The sequence below is a fragment of the Dermacentor variabilis genome, chromosome 2, assembly GCF_050947875.1.
Source record: "Dermacentor variabilis isolate Ectoservices chromosome 2, ASM5094787v1, whole genome shotgun sequence".
Classification (NCBI taxonomy): Eukaryota; Metazoa; Arthropoda; class Arachnida; order Ixodida; family Ixodidae; genus Dermacentor; species Dermacentor variabilis.
In genome coordinates this window covers 177,967,002-177,984,857 of record NC_134569.1, presented here as the reverse complement: position 1 = coordinate 177,984,857, position 17,856 = coordinate 177,967,002, and positions in this window count along the sequence as shown.

Sequence of the window (17,856 nt, the reverse complement as noted above, 5' to 3'; positions counted from 1 at the left end):
CAAGAAACGCCAATATGTGAAAGCATCTAACCCTACAGCTAGAATAGAACTCGCAGAACGTTCCACGTTAATCAACAAGCGTAAGACAACTGACATAAGAAAGCATAATATGGATATAATTGAACATGCTCTCAGGGAAGGAATAAGCCTAAAGGCAGTGAAGAAATTAGGAATAGGCAAGAATCAGATGTATGCGTTAAGAGACAAAGCCGGAGATATCATTACTAATATGGATGAGATCGTTCAAATGGTTGAGGAGTTCTACAGAGATTTAAACAGTACCAGTGGCACCCACGACGATAATGGAAGAGAGAATAGTCTAGAAGAATTTGAAATCCCACAAGTAACGCCGGAAGAAGTAAAAAAAGCCTTGGGAGCTATTCAAAGAGGGAACGCAGCTGGGGAGGATCAGGTAACAGCAGATTTGTTGAAGGATGGGGGGCAGACTGTTCTAGAAAAACTGGCCACCCTATATACGCAATGCCTCATGACTTCGAGCGTACCAGAATCTTGGAAAAACACTAACTTAATCCTAGTCCATAAGAAAGGGGACGCTAAAGACTAGAAAAATTATAGACCGATGAGCTTACTGTCCGTTGCCTACAAAGTATTTACTAAGGCAAGTGCAAATAGAATCAGGAACACCTTAGACTTCCGTCAACCAATGGACCAGGCAGGATTCTGTAAAGGCTACTCAACAATGCACCATATTCACACTATAAGTCAGGCGATAGAGAAATTTGCAGAATATAACGAACCTTTATACGTAGCTTTCATTGAATACGAGAAAGCGTTTGATTCAGTCGAAAGCTCAACAGTCATGGAGGCATTGCGGAATCAGGGTGTAGACGAGACATATGTAAAAATACTGAAAGATATCTATAGCGGCTCAACAGCCCCCGTAGTCCTCCATAAAGAAAGCAACAAAATTCCAATAAAGAAAGGCGTCAGGCAGGGAGATAGGATCTCTCCAATGCTATTCACAGCGTGTTTAGAGGAGGTACTCGGAGACGTGGATTGGGACGAAATGGGGATAAGAGTTAATGAAGAATACATTAGTAACTTGCGATTCCCTGATGGTATTGCCTTGCTTAGTAACTCAGGGGACCAACTGCAATGCATGCTGACTGACCTGGAGAGGCAAAGCCGACGGGTGGGTCTAAAAATTAATCTGCAGAAAACTAAAGTAATATTAGCAATCTTTGAAGAGAACAGCAGTTTACGATAGGTAGCGAGGCACTGGAAGTGGTAAGGGAATACATCTACTTAGGGCAGGTGGTGACGGCGGACCCGGATCATGAGACGGAAATAATAGAAGAATGAGAGTGGGCTGGGGTGCGTTTGGCAGGCATTCTCAGATCCTGAACAGCAGGTTGCCATTATCCCTCAAGAGGTAAAATGTATAACAGCTGTGTCTTACTAGTGCTCACGTACGGGATAGAAACCTGGAGGCTTACGAAAAGGGTTCAACCTAAATGCAGGACGAAGCAACGAGCTATGGAAAGAAGAATGATAGGTGTAACGTTAAGGGATAAGAAAAGAGCAGCTTGGGCGAGGGAACAAACGCGAGTGAATGATATCTCAGTTGAAATCAAGAGAAAGAAATGGGCATGGGCAGGACATGTAATGGGCATGAAAGATAACCGATGGTCATGAAGGTTTGGAGACTGGATTCTAAGGGAAGGGAAGCGTAGCAAAGGGCGGCAGGAAGTTAGGTGGGCGGATGAGATTAAGAAGTTTGCAGGGACAACATGGCCACAATTAGTACATGACCGGGGTAGCCAGAGAAGTATGGTAGAGGCCTTTGCCCTGCAGTGGGTGTAACCAGGATGATGATGACATGTAGAAATAATTCGCACATATTTATTGCCGTATTTATTTATTTATTTATTTATTTATTTATGTTATGTACGGCTCCGCGAACAAGTCCATGAATGGTCGATGCCGTATATTTACGGCGCCGTCTGTACGTTTAAAAAGTGCGACAATTCCAAAACTTTTTCTTTGCTGTCATGTGCTGCCACTATGTGGGAATACAGGGAATTTTTTTCGTGTGCCTCCCTCTTTCGGATTTCGTTGCATGGTTTGTTTCAGCGCTAGTTTGCTGCCACGCATCTATATACTACCGCTCGGGCATTGGCGCGCGCGCGGCCGGGCGTCGGCTTGGCTTTTCTTCCGCGGCCGGTTTCGGCTTCTTTCGCTTGCAAAACTGATGGCTATCTCGTTACTAATCGCGTGGGTTTGTATGTGCCAAGACTACTTTCTGATTATGAGGCACGCCGTAGTGGAGGACTCCGGAAATTTCGACCACCTGGGGTTCTTTCACGGGCACCTAAATCTAAGCACAAGGGTGTTTTCGCATTTCGCCCCCATCGAAATGCGGCCGCCGCGGCCGGGGTTCCATGCCGCGGCCTCGTGCTCAGCAGCCCAACACCATAGCCACTGAGCAACCACGGCGGATTTCTTGCTCGTTAATGCTCACAGGGGTGCGCAGATGAAGGATACCGCTGTGCATGCGTTTCCGTTGCTTATTTTTTGGGGGAGACTCGCGAAAACTAATTGCCTCTGGTTGGCGATAAGATGAAGATTTGAGGAAGTAAGTCACATGTTTTGGTTTTTTGAAGGCCACACAACCGCACAGTTTTCTTGAGTGCACGCACCTACGCAGTTCGATTACTCTATGGATGTACATATTAGTGTAAGAGCAGGAACATTTGAGTCTTGCGAAATATTTTCGATTGCGCATTTTTATAAGCCTCGAACTATAACAACGCATCAAATTTGTAATTCTTGTAATATATTTCATCTTTTCTTGTTGTTATTCATGAATGAAGAGTACATATATACCAATTGAAAATATTTTTTTCTCGCTTTACAGTCACCCTAGAAAAGTTACGGTAATCTTTTTTATAAATGAGTCCCTAAGAAGAATTGGAATCTGCAATAAAATAAAATCAACCCTGAGCAGTCGCATATGGCAAAAAACTCGACCCTCATAGGGTTAAGGGATGGCATATGAGCGGTGGAGCTTTTGTATAAGAAATGTTCGTTTCTGCTTTCTTGAAGGTGGCAGCAAGGCACTGCCATACAATTTCAGGAGCGAGGGTGTTCAAATATTTCGTAGTTTGTATGAAGAGCGCAAGGAGATGGGAGCAGGTGTGAGCTGGGGCAGGATAAACATCTTTACTGTGGCTTCCACGGCAAGATGGTCAGTGTCAAGGAGCAATGATTGAATTGCCCAGCTGGAAATAAAAAAGCAAAGGCGGGATACTTTACGTCTGTATTCTAAGCTGGGCAAACTAGGACATGCCTTCAGCTGGGTGCAGCTGAAATGTTAAGAAAAACTTGAAAACTAAATCAGCTTAGCCCCATCGTTCTGAACGCTTTCAAGGGTTTTTGATAGGCGAGATTGGTAGGGATCGCATTCTCAGCATGCGTAGTCTAGTTTTGGACACACTAGAGTAGAATACGCTAATATTACGACAGAGGGAGTAGCAAGGCGCATGTTACTCTGCCTGTGGCCTCGAACGTGCTTGGCTTGGGGTGACAAAGACGGAAGTTATTTTAAAGAAGGCAGAGAAGTCGGGCCGGTTTAACGCGCTTGAGTGGGCTGCTCTGCACAGGATGAGAGGGAACGGGGATATAATGGTAGAAAGAGGGACGCAGAACCGTGAGATCAAGCTCAACATTCTGATGACAAACATTATGAAATCGCATCCGTGAAGCCACTGCCGGGTTCCATATCTTGTCTATAGTCGCTAGTTCAAATGAACCTTGAGATAAAGGCTCTGAGTCAAAACCGTGCGACGTGATTACGCCGAGGTACTTGCACTAGATTACAGGTGATATGCAAGACGTACCGACCATACAGCAACGAAGCATGTTGTTCGACGCTTGGTGTGAAGACACTAACGTGGATTTGTTCACATTTCACGACATGAGCCAACATCTGCACCAGTGCTGCACTTGGTCGAGATTGTTCTGATGAGCATCAGTGTCCCAAGTGTCGGCAATGAAGCGATGAATGGCATAATCGTCTGCGAATAAACCAATGTTCAGTGATATACATGATGGCAGGTCATTAATATATATGAGGAAGAATTATACGCCTAAGACGGTGCCATGATGTACGACGAAAATTTCTAGTCACAAGGGAAGAGGCCGAATTTACACAGGCAATCTTTGAGCGATTTTTCAAGAAGTGTGTCCATGGGAAAGCGTGTTGGCCAAGGACCAAACGAAAGAGATTTAGGAAAGCTGATTGATGCGGAACATTACTGAATTCCTTGTCAAATTCAAGAGTGGCGCCTACTAGTTGGTTAATATCAAGGCAGGAACTGAAGCCTCTAAAGAAGAGGCTGAGATAAGTTCCACAAGACCTAGCGTTTTGAAAACTATGTTGTCCGACAAATTGCATGCAGTGCATTCATAAAGCACATATCCATCCGCACATCCCACCCATGTTTCAGTCTGTCCACGCGCCCTTCCAACCATCCTTCCATCCGTCCTCACCCCCACGCGGAAGTATAGCTGGACGTACTTGAGGTTTCTCCGGTAGTCGGTTTCGCGATATACACGATAAGGCGCTCTAACACGGGACCTCCCAGCATAAAAGAAACAAGCGTTCATCGCGTCTTTCAACATGGATGTTGTTCGCCTCACAGTTTTCGGATGTACATGAGCCTTACGGTTCGTCATTTCGTCGTAGATATCGACATCCTTTGCGTGACATAACCTGAGCAGTTGGACCACTGGACATGCGCCACTGGTTATCATCGCAAATAGAGAGCTTTGGTGACTGTGCACTTAGAACGAGACATGGAGCAGCAAGAAGAGGAAAAGGAGGCAGGGAGTTCATGCAGGCGAGCGTCTGGTTTGCTACCCTGCACTGGCCGTAAGGGAAAATATGTATGAAAACGCTCGTGCATCAGGGTATGCGTCCATACGAACAGCTTGGGCCACTTGTTGGGTCAAATGTGCTTGTGCCACCAGGTTGATGTGTCAGAATTCGCAACCTGGCCATTTGGTTATGCGCCACTCCATCGGTCTTCGATATGATCCAGCATCATACCACTGTCTCGTAAGTGCAACGCCAACATTTCTTCTCAAGAGCGCGTTTTCCTTCCTAATCATGCAGTCGTCGGCTTGTCGTTCAAATTGTGCAGCTGCGGTCACTTCGTACTGTTGGCGCAGTTCTTGTCAGGGGGGCAGTGGCTCCGTCGTAACCATCACGTCGTCAGTACATGACGACGTGATGCCTCGTGATGCCAGTATATGACGACGTAAAGGAGGCTGGGGCGTTCGTTCTTGCTATCAAATTCGAACCCCTTGCACTATAAGAAATGAATGAAATAATAAACGATTCCATGTGCTGGTAAGTTATCCAAATTATCAACACTGTCTACCAGGCGCGGAGCCAGGGGCGGGGGGACCTTATGGAGCATCAGGCTTCCCCCCTCCCCCAGGAATTTTTTCGCGCTGTCATGCGCCGCCGACTAAAGCAACCCCCGGCGCCGGAAATAATGCTTGATTTTGTTTAGAATGTCCTTTTCGATATTTTAGACATTTTATACATTTTAGCGCTAACATTGAGAAATTGTGCTGGATTTCGCGGCAACGCCAATGAACCGGCAGTCACATATCGTAACGCAAAGAGCTGCATCCGAGCACAAAGTTTCAATGGCGTTTTGATGGTGAGCGGGCTTGTCGCGTCATCTCGCGGAGGCCGCGGAATCTAGGGAGCGCTTGAATTTCAATTCTGAAACTTGATGCGTATAATGTTATCATAAACTTTTGATTCGAAAGGTGCATTGATATTTCCAAAGTTGTGCTTTAGATTTAAAATTTCGGAACTTTGCGGGTTATCATAAACTTTTGATTCGAAAGGTGCATTGATATTTCCAAAGTTGTGCTTTAGATTTAAAATTTCGGAACTTTGCGGGTTTAATGTTATATACATTTCACACCAAAAGTGCATTCAGTTTTCTAAAGTTGTAGCTCGGAGCCTACAATGAGACAAAGCAAATCAACACACTATCAGACAAGTTTGTAAAGTACGAAGCGAGGTCGGATGAGTCGAAGTGGAGTGGTGGTTCATTTGTGCCGTCATGTCACAGAGAAGAATGTCAACATTTTTTTTTACAATTGCGCCAAAGCATCCATGTCAAGACAGTAAAGCCAACAAAAGTAACTATGTTCTTATTCAATTTTCGACTTTGTCTCTTATTCGTGAGGACACATTGAACCTCTTCAATTTTCTTGTTCTTGCTACCCGCGGGCTACACGAGTCAGCCGGAGCGCATGCGTTTTTCTCGTGTTGCTTCGACCACAGCGCGGCGCACTTCGGTGCGCGTTCGTTAGTCTGACCGAGCGAACCTTAACTGGCAGAGTTTTGGACACTTTCTGGTTAACAGACAAGTAAAAGAAACAATGATCGCTCGCCGCCATCATTCTGGGGACTGGACGGATTGCAACGAATTCGCTTAAGCGGAATCTGTCCGGAAAGTCTTGTATCGCCGGTGTAGGATGCCGAGTAGTATGTGTATGGTTCTCTGTGGGCCAAGCGCCTCACGCTTTCTTCGATATTCCTTCGGTAGTCACATGAGGTGCCCAAAGTAGGCATTCGATTGTGGCTAACATGCTTTCCTTCGCGCCTTTTTTTTTTCAGCTCAGTGCTCCGTTCACACAAATGAAAAAAAGACATTGTTGCGGCGAAGCGAATTGCCGCATGGTGAAAGTTCGATTTCCTGACTTCTTTTGCGGAGGGTAAAGGGCGGCGGAACGCTTGAATAGCCGGGTACCTTTATTATATTATTGCGATAGCAGTTATATAAAAACTCCAGGCGAATTCCTGCCTTCGCCGATACCCTCATGTTCCGTATGAAGTACAAGCGCGATAACATCGCGACTACGATCCGCATGCTGTATGTGCGAGTGAAAGCGTAAGGGGGGGGGGCGGCATCGGTGAGCCAACGATGGTGGCTCAGTCTTGTGTGCGCAAGGGAGAAAATCGGGGACGAAGCGCGCCGCCTTCCGTAGCGCACGACACATCACGGGGAGTTTAGGGAAGGGGGGGCTGTTATCTGTCAATCTGTGGTTGCGCAACATGTTTGCCTTGTTTGACGCATCATATATAGTGACTTTTTCTTAGTATAAAATACAAAGACGCCAAATAAACGAACACACACAAGAGAAGTGAACGGGACAGGGCCTCACTCGCAACTGCTTTATTCACAGAACGCAGGCACATATATCCCGTCGGTCAGCACATGCGCACAGAGCAAGCTTTCATTCACGCATCTTATCAAACATTCATGACACAGCATGCTCAAGAAACCTCTCATCGGCCTTATATAATGATAATGAAGTTTCGCTCACGCACAAGCTGCCTTTCTTGCCTATGTGATAGGCTTCAACCAGTTCATTTGCTGTAGTATCAGTACTTCGGGCAAGAATCCGCACATCTGGAAAATGTGGTTCACAAGAGCGTGAGGGACAGATGCCAGATGTGCTTAGGCAAACTTGGGCCCTCTTTCATTTGCTCAACATTTCTTTCATGCTCCCTGATACGTTCATTAACACAGCGCCCGGTCTGACCTATACAGGAACGACCGCACGAGAGGAGAATCTCGTAGACAACCCCTTCGGCACACTTCCTGAAAGCTCGCCCATGTTGGGGATGAGAGCGATGAGGCGACGAGAGCTGAAGCAGAGGCCCCTCGGCAACAGATGGGACCATTGGCCGTGCCGTATGTGCACAAGGTGGCCCACAACCTGAAGAAGGTAGCGATGAGACATGGCGTCCCGCTCTTGTTTTCAGCCCGAAGGAAGCTCGGAAGCCTTTGCTCGCAAGTCACAAAAAGAAAACAAAAAGAAACTCAAGAAGGCTGTTGGACCAAACATGGGCGACCTTTCATGAAGTGTGCCGAAGGGGTTGTCTACGAGATTACCCTCTTGTGCAGTCTTTCCTATATAGATCAAACAGGGCGCTGTGTTAATGAGCGTGTCAGGCAGCATGAAATAAATGTTGAGCAGTTGAACGAGGTCCCAAATTTGCCTAAGCCCATCGGGACCTGTCCCTCACGCCCTTGTGAACCAAGTTTTTCAGATGTGCGGATTCTTGTCAAAATACTGATACTAGAGCGAGGGAACTGGTTGAAGCCTATCACACAGGCAAGAAAGGAACATTGTGCGTTAGCGAAACTTCATTATCATTATATAAGGCCGAGAAGAAGTTTCATCGGCGTTGTGTGTCATGAATAAAAGTTTGCTCTGTGCGCATGTGTTCACCGATGGTATATATGTGCCTGCGTTCTGTGAATAAAGCAGTTGCGAGTAACGCCCTGGCCTGTTCTCTTGTCTTGTGTGTGTCCGCTTATTTGGCGTCTGTATATTTTATAATGAACAGCTACCAACTAGACGAACAGGAAGTGATTTTAAATATGACTTTTTCTTAGATATATAGATTTATATACGACTTATACTTATATTTAAATATCTTGTTGCGAGGTTTTGTGTATATGTGCAGCGAACTTTGTTTCCAGCGACACCTTTTTTACCTTTATCAAGCTGCATCTTCGCATTTGTATATTTCATTGTATCTTCGTATTTTTAATGTACGAAGGCGACTCGAATGAAAGTGAGCCAACCCATCCTGCGCACTAATGGCTCGGTTCAAAATCTGCGAGGCATGCGCGTGGCAGAGATACATTTCTCATTTACAAAAGTGACACGCAGGTGTGAGGATCAAGGTTCTTTTGTTCTCATACACTGGGTTAAACATGGTTGCATGACATTATGAACACGCCAGAAGTTGAACAGCGGGGTGTCGTGAGGTTTCTGACAGATGAAGATGTTTCCCAAAAAGAAATTTGTCACTGTATGGCTGTCGTGTAAGTTGAACATTGCATTTCATTGGCCACTGCGAAGCGTTGCATCAAAGTTGTAAAGACGATCCAAGAGGGGCCAAAGCCACTGTGCAGTCACCCCCAGCACGATTGCACAGGCTGATTAGACAAGAACGGAGGACAAGCATCGATGGCAGGCAGGGCGCGTGAACATGAGTCACGATTCGGGTCTCACCATAATGCAACAACCCTTTCGTCATCGACTGTTGGGTGCGCAATAAATGGCATATATTTTGGACCACCGATAAAACACGGAGAGGTTCGGCGCTGTCTTGACTCATCTAATCCGGTATCACCATGAGGGTGATTACTTTTTGTCTGCAATTGTGACCGGGGACGAATGATGGTGCCACTATTACGAGCCTGAAACACGACGGCCTAGCTTACTGTGGAAACCTTTGAATTCACCAGCCCCAAGGAAAGCAAAAGCCGTCGTTTCTGCCGGAAAGGTGTTTATTTTCGATCGTCAGGGGCCATTATTGATAGAATGTGCTAAACCTACAGAGACTATCAATAGATTCCGATGCTTTGAAATGTCGGATCGGCTGCGTGTCGCAATCAAGAACAAACAACGTGTAACATTTAGGAATGGATTCATCTTGCCCCATGGCAATGTCCACCCCCACGTCACTGGTGTAGTTCATACAAAACTAGCAAAGTTCAAGTGGGAAACGCAGCAACATCCGCCATACAGCCTAGACCTGTCGCCTTTCGACTTCCACATTTTGGTGCATTCGAAAAAACAGCTCAAGGGGACGAGATTCGTGTTGCTCAATGTTGTGAAAGAGTCAGTTGCAGACTTTTTCAAGCAGTGACCCAAACAGTTTGATGAGACGGGAATCACGCGACTCTTTAGTCAGTGGGACAAATGTCTAAATGCTCATGGAGACCATTTTTAAAAAAGTACCCCGTTTGTCATATATTCGCCTTAGCTCAGTTTCATTTGACTCGCCCTCGTATGTTTTGCAGTACACCTGCTATTTATAGTGCTCTCTCTTGGGACTATAATTTGAGAGTAGTTACAACGCACGAACGTTGATAGCTGCTGCTGCACAATCCATTCTTACAAAGGGCAGCGTCATTGAGATATTTCCCTGGTTGTTGCATATGTACAAAAATGTAAACAAGGTTCTTCAATGACAAAGAGAGATAGAGAGATGCAACTGAGAGAAAGGCAGGGAGGCTAAAAAAGTTTTATAAAAATATTTGTCCTCAACTTGTTCATTTTATGACCGTTACATTTTTTCATAAAAGCGGCATGCGCTGCTTTGCTGGTTCAAAACTGATATAGTTCTAAAGTTAGTGTGATGTTTGCCTTATTTATCAAACATGCAGAAATCATGGAAACATTATTATCACTTATTTCGGGAACAAGTTTTGAGACATACCTGTATATTATGTTATGTACAAACACATATTTTACTTGTCTTGACAGTGCGTAGTGTTCAAGAATTTGTTTGCAGCATCTTTGTAAATGGAACGCACTTATTATTAATGTTTAATGTATTTGATTTCTCGACAATTTCTATAAGCAGGAGGCCGAGCTGCAAAGTGAGCCCCCCGCCCCCCCTTCCCCGAACGAAATTTCTGGCTACGCCACTGATGGCAGGAACGCGAAGGTCACCTGGGCAAATGAGTTTGATGGCCAGGGGGACAAAAACTGAGATGATAATTATTGCTGTCAGTAGCCCAGTTAACTAAGATTGTATAGTTAACTTTTTGTTGACCGCAGTAAGTGCCTATATTTGTATTGAAAAGTTAGCGGCAGTCGTTTTTCAGCACAGTATCAGTTGGAAGAATTCTAGTGCCTCTGTCCCCTGAGTTATCCGACTCCAAATTTTAATTGTGGTTCGCATGATTACGCATGCAAGAGAGTTGGGATCTGCGAAAAGCTCCTCCCTGATGTGACGTGGCTGTTGCGTGCGGCGCTTAGTCTGACAAAGGGGCGGAAGCATTGGCAAAAATGGTAACGGATATTTAGTTGCATAAACCAAATTCGAGGATTCTTGGGCCAGAAGCCGGGACGCTGAAGTTCTGCGACGATGAGAGGCGACGTAATCGTGGCGTCGTCTCCAATGAGTGAAGTCCTAACAAAACTCTTGAAGAGAGGTTTAGAATGTATGTGGAAGCCGAACACAGAAATTGGGACGAGATCTTGCTTTATATGACATTGGCGTACAGCACCACTAAGCAAGAAACGACACGGATTATTCCTTTCAGCATTGTCCGTGGACGCGAAGTAAGGACGATCATGAATGCAATGCTCCCACACGAATGAGTTGGTGCCGACACGGATGCAGATGCGTTTACACAACGCGCCGATGTAGCTAGACAGCTCGCACAAGCGCGGATCTGCCAACAGCAGGGGCCGTATAACGGAAAACTATTGCAATATATTTTGGTTCCAATCTCCTGACGTCAAATTTGCGTAACCGCCGACGAAAACAATCGGCGGTCACCCGCAGGGTTGTCTGAACGAACCAATCAAATCCTCCCCTCGTTTATAGGAGGTCACTTTTGTTTGCTTGAAAAACGAATGACATTGTTTGGACTGATCGGCTTATCTAATTGGCTCACAAGAGGCGAAGATCCAGATCACTACTTATCAAAATCAAGCAGGGAGCAATTCGATGGGGCCGAGCCACTGCACTGAATATTGATAACCGGATGAAGAGGGTGTTGCCGGCGTCTGCGATTGGTCCGCTTTCTCTTACTTAGCTTGCGGTGGCTCGTCGACAATCGCAGTGGCATGCAACGGGAGCTTAAGAATTACGCTAAAGCGGATTCTCAGCAACGAAAAGTTGGCAGAACGAGGTCGTAAACGTTCCGAAAGTTCTCGAAAACGTTACATGGCCACGCAAAAAGTCTTCTTACACGAAAATAAACCCATGCTCTCCGGCAGGTGCCAATAGCCAGTGCCTGAGCGATCGGCGGCAACCATCTTTTATTCCTTTGGGAACGGTGCAGCCTGCGGCTATTCAGAAGAAAATTCAGTTTTGTTCGGCATATTGATGCATCTTTAACGCGTACGCGTCAGTTTGACGCGGGAAGTTTTTGCGGTTTCGTGGCTTCGCCTGACAGACAGGTGAAATGAGTGCAACAAGATAACTTTTGACCAATAGCTGAGAGTTAAGGGCCAAAAGGCGTAGAATCAAAAATAATTATTTTTCTTTTGTTCGATCGAGTCATGCATAAGCAGTGTGTACACGCCATGTCAGATTGGTAGCTATCGCGGTTTTCGTGACGTCACGTGATAGACAAGGGAACTAGGGGTGGTCAAAAAAGGTTTTGACCAATCGCGGTTGCTGATTACAGAATTGGAAGCGAAAAGTTTGGAATAGCCTTACGTTATAGCGCCCCAGGTCTACGACGCAGGCCGCTACAATGCTCGCCATAGAGCAGTGACCAATTGAACAAAGGGGGGTTTGGACGCCACTCCGATGACGGGGACTATCCGACAAGCTAATTATGCGATACTTCGGACCATATGCAGTACTAACACGTCTAAGTGACGTCACCTACGAGGTGGTTCCAGATAGTCTCTATTGCACGAGGCGCCGCAGCACCGATCTGATGTTGTACATGTAAATTGCATGCAGTGCGCATGAAACCACACGTCAGTGAATGACTCTGCGAGGAAATTCGCACCAGTCACCTCCTCCAGCATCTAGGCGATGCTTCCTTTTCGAAGCAGGCCTGTGTCGGCGACAAACACGGATTGGAGCTTTAGTAGGCTTCGTCTTGTGCATCGGCCTATCGGAGATTGGAAGATGAAAAAGTTCTGTCTTGGCTTGAGTACTAAACCAGGGTATTTTTGTTACACGTGTCCTCGTCTCCTATCGTCGTTGTACCGTGACAATATGTATAATGAAACCCACGAATGTTGTACTGTGCTATTTTTAGATTTATCTTTAATATAGTCCACGGTCAATACACGAAATACTGATGTTTAATTAATGCTAATTATTGCGGAAACTTCAGTAACCGATCTTGTTATGGAAACTTGTGCTCTGGTGATGTATCTTTAATGAAAGACATGAATTTTGCTATGTAATATTTTTTTATTGCTTCTTGATTTATTATGAATATTGTCCGCGGTAGTCATTGATTCCTAATTCTAATGAATTCTAATTATTCTATGCACTTCAGTAACTCAACTTCCAAGTAAACTTATGTTCTGATGTCGCAACTATGATGAATACCGCGAATTTACCACTAGAATTTTTTCTAGTTTGCCTGACCTATATTAAGAAGCATCCCCGGTCGTCTCTCGAGGTAGTGATTTCTAATTATTTTTAATTACTCCATACACTTCAGCAACTCAGCTTGTAACTAAGCTTACGCTCTGATATCGTATCTATAATGAAACCCGTGAATTTTATACTGTGCAATTTGTTTGAATTTTTTGTGATGTATACTTAATTTTTTCCCCAGTAATCAGTGATTTCTAATTATTTATAATTATTCCAAGTACTTCAAGAACTCAGCTTGTGACAAAACTTATGCTGTGATATCGTAACTATAATGCAACACACGAATTTTGTACGGTACTATTATTTTTATTTTTTCAGGTTTATTTTTAATTTTCTCCCTGGTCGTCTCAGGAGGTGAACCGGAAGTGCCGCACAAGAAACGAGAGTGTCACTCGATGCTGGTGTCAACTAAAAAGAATCAGTGCCTCAACAGCACCACCACTAACAATTGAACTCCTCCTGAACCAATGTTCAGTTGGACTAAGAGACGTTGGCCATTCAAGCTCTCAGCGACCAGCACAGGTCCCGCGTACAGTTTGTGAAATCCGAAGACTGTTCCTCAGTCGAAACACGATGTACCCACTATCGAATAGAATAAGGTGGCCGGAAGGCCCCATTTTTATTGAAATAATAGCTATAGGGAAAACAACACGCGTTCACGCTCCCGTAGTTCCCTCCTGCTGTCGACTGTGTACGCGCGGCGTATGTGTGTAGGGTTAGAACCCCTCCAGACAGGTGTAGTGCGTTCATACGCACACGAAAATTCAACATACTTCGGCAATTCCTTTGGTTCTTAACTCATTTCCTGTGACAAGTGCATTCCGCTACAGGGGAGACCACCATCATATTGTGACACTCTTACGTACGTAGTGGGTTTACACCTCAACAAACAATATGGGGGGCATCGAAGAAAGGTGAACGAGGAGGACCACGTGCGGCTGACTAGCTGAATCTTGACAGGCGCTCAGCTGATCAAGGCCATCGCTTCTAACTATACCCGGCATGAAAAGAAACGCCTTTTGTTGGCGTAACAGAGTAGGTGCTCGGTACGACACAACGTACCATGGAGTCGCAGCATGTAGAACTTCGCCGGAGCCGTCGTCCTGCCAGTCTCTTGCCAACAACCTTCCCTATGGCTCAGGACGGAGGTGGACAAATGCCATCTCTAGTTTTACCTGCTCAACGGTCAGCGCCAGTTGGACCTTTGCAGCACTACATGGAACCACGCTAGTTCGCGGGAAAAGGGGGTGAAGACGTCAACGAGTGGCTGACGCACTACGCAAGCGTCAGCCGCTACAACCCTTGGGATTCTGTCACTCAGCTTGAATATGTCGTACTCTTTCTGAGTGAGAGAGCGCTGATGTGGTATGAAAACCACGAATACTGCCTATCAACGTGTGATCGCTTCGTTGAGTCAATTAAGAATTGTTTTGTCGACTCCTACGCCCAACAGAAATGCCCCAAGAGGACATTACCTCAAAGAGCTCAAACTCCAGGAGGTACATGCACTAGAGACATAGAAAACATCCTGAAACTGTGCAAAATTGTCAATTCGCATATGTCTGAGGAAGACCGAGTCGGACATCTTCTCAAAGGTATTTCATATGTCTACAATTTCCTTATAAGCAGGGAACACTTTGATTCCGTCTCAGATCTCGTACGTCATTGCCGTATGTTTGAAGCGTTGAAAACACGTCGCATTGCGCCAAAATTTGGGTGCCTGGCGAATGTGACTACCGTTGCCAGCGTCGATGAGAGCTCGTCCGCCGATCTTTCGTCTACTATACAGCAGATTGCGCATGAAGAACTGCTGCGACTCCAGGCACTTGCGCGCAACGTCATACAACAACCTGATCCTGATTACAAGCAAATGGCGCCTGCCGCACCCGGCGCTTCATGGCAACCGGCGATATGTGTCACAGACGTCATCCACAGAGGAGCTCCATGACCACGTGAGGGCACATTTACGCCCAAACACCGACTTGATGAACACCCTCGTCCGAGCAGGTTTGCACGCAGACCGACCGTTCCTCCTGTGCAGCAGCCTCAACCGCGTCGCTCTGCTACAAGACCCCCCAAGCTTGAGCGCTTCGAGGAGCAGTTCATCGATCATCGCTTACCTGTGTGTTATAGCTGTGGCGACTTCGGTCACAACGCCAGGTACGGCAATCGCCGCCAACAACCGAGCTTCGACCGGTCGAAGATGTCTAGGCGGTACCGCGCTCCCCTGGGCGAAACGTATTCACCCTCGCACACATACCCAGGAAGCTTACCTCACCAGCACCCTTAGCCGCTGCGGAACCGTTCTCCAGCATCCAATCGCAGCTTGCCACCACCACCCGCTCCTCGCGTAAGCCTTCCGCCCTCTCCGTGGCGTCGCTACCCGTCACCACCTCCCGAAAACTAGTCATCGCGGGCATTGGAGGTGAGGTCGTTTGACAATCTTCGATGTCGACAGACATACCTCCAACCGTTTGTATGTTTGAGAAAAAGGTGTCTGTATTAATTGACGGAGTTTCATCAATGGCCTTAGTGGACACGGGAGAAACCGTTTGAGTGATGAGTCTTGCGTTTAAAAGCCTCCTAGGACGAAAAGGGATGTTTCACTGGGACTGTGCCGATACGTTTCGCGGAGTGGGGAGTCGTATCCTGTGGGCGTGTGCCATGTAGATGTTACCTTGTGCGGCCAAGTATTTACCGCAGCGTTCGCTGTTCTATCTCATTCTACGCAAGACGTAATCTTGGGCCTTGATTTTATGAAACTGTGTGGTGCGACTGTCGATTGCGAAACGGGTGAAATCAATCTAGGTACGAGTTTTTCTGCTGCGTGTATGGAAGGCCCACTGTTTCGTGAAAGTGTGCTTTGTGCATCCAGGGATACAGTTGTGCATCCGTTATTCGCAACGTGTGCTTCAGTTGCCTGTTTCCCTACCCCCGATAGAACATTTGACGCTACCGTGGAACCCGTTCATATCAGTTGCATCAAGAGGATTCTGCTGATACTGTACTGCACGCTGTCACTTGTTCAAGGAAGCACTAACTTATAGGCCGTAAACTGTATGAGTGAAGCTCCAATAATACCACAGGGTATGAGTGTTGCCACCTACCATGAACATGAAGTGCTGTCGCTGGCCTTTCTTACAGAGGCCCCTGATCCTGCGGATCAACGCCATTTAGTTAATGCCTGCCCTCCTGCGGACTTCCGTTCTAACTGTGGTGAACAATTCAATCCGAACTAAGAAGCGTCACGAAGTGGCAAATATTCTGCTTAAACATGCCCGACTGCTTGACTTTTTGAAGAAAGAGGGGCCACCATTGTTTCCTCCTTCTCGTATACACCATCGCATAGATACGGAATCTGCCCATCCTTTGCGACAGAAACCATACAGAGTCTCACCATCGGAAAGCAAGGTGATCATCGACGAAGTCCACGAATTGCTAAATAAGAATGCGATCCAAGAATTCTGTAGTCCGTGGGCAGCGCCAGTTATTCTGGTTAAAAAGAAAGATGGTAGATGGCGATTTTGTGTTGACTACCGCCGTCTCAGCACTATCACTAAAAAGGACGTATATCCTCTTCCGGGTATTGATGATGCTATCGACTGCCCTTATCAGCGTCTTACTTTTCGTCTGTTGACTTGTGGTCGGGCTACTGACAGATTTCTATGCACCAGGCAGACAAGGAGAAAACGGCATTTGTGACACAACATAGACTTTTTGAATTTAATGTGATGCCGTTCGGGCTCTGTAATACGCCTGGAAATTTCGAGCGCTTTTTGGGCAGCATCCTGCGTAGTTCGAAGTGGGAAGTATGCATGTGTTATCTAGACGAGTGATTGATTTTCGGGCGCACGTTCAGTCAGCACAACCCACATCTCGATCTTGTGCTAGACTGCTTGGGCAAAGCGGGTTGGGCGGACAACTCGAAGGAGTGTCATTTTGGAGCACGCCAAACACTGGTTCTGGGACACCTAGTGGATAAGGACGGTATATGACCCGATCCAGCGAAGACTACTATGGCGGAAGCATTCAAGCAACCTCGCCATGTAAAACAGCTACTCAGTTTCCTAGGGCTTTGCTCGTACTTCCGCCGGTTTATTCGTGGATTTGCCAACATCGCGCATCCGCTGTCATGCGTCCTCCAGAAGGGCGTCCCCATTGAATGGACTCCTGCATGTGAAGCTAGTTTTCGTGAGCTGAAGCCTCGTCTGACGTCCCATCCCACTCTCTGACACTTCGACCATGCGGCTCCCACAGAAGTTCATACGAACGCTAGCGGTATTGGTATCGGCGCTGTCCTTATTCAACGCGTCCACACCAAAGAACAAGTCGTCGCCTATGCGAGTCGCTCTTCAAGTGAAGGAAGACGAATGATTCTTTGATAAAACGCTTGTGCTTTCATCTCCGCTATTTCGCTTTGTTTTCCTGCATTTCTGGAAGCTCCCGCTGCCTCCTTGCGGCAGTGGATGAAGAGATCTCCGAGGACTTTCCTGATGTGCAAGCGTCAGGTCGGATAGCATTCAGGAAACGTGGCAGTGTGTCAAGCAATACAGACAGCGAGGCCATGAGCTATGTTGGGACAGCTACGACTCGTCCGACGATGACTTCCAGGTCGTGATGAGTAGATCAGCGAAAAGAAGACTAATGCAGGCATATTCGTGGCCAAGTGCTTCTACTGTGAAAAGGCCACCGCTGGG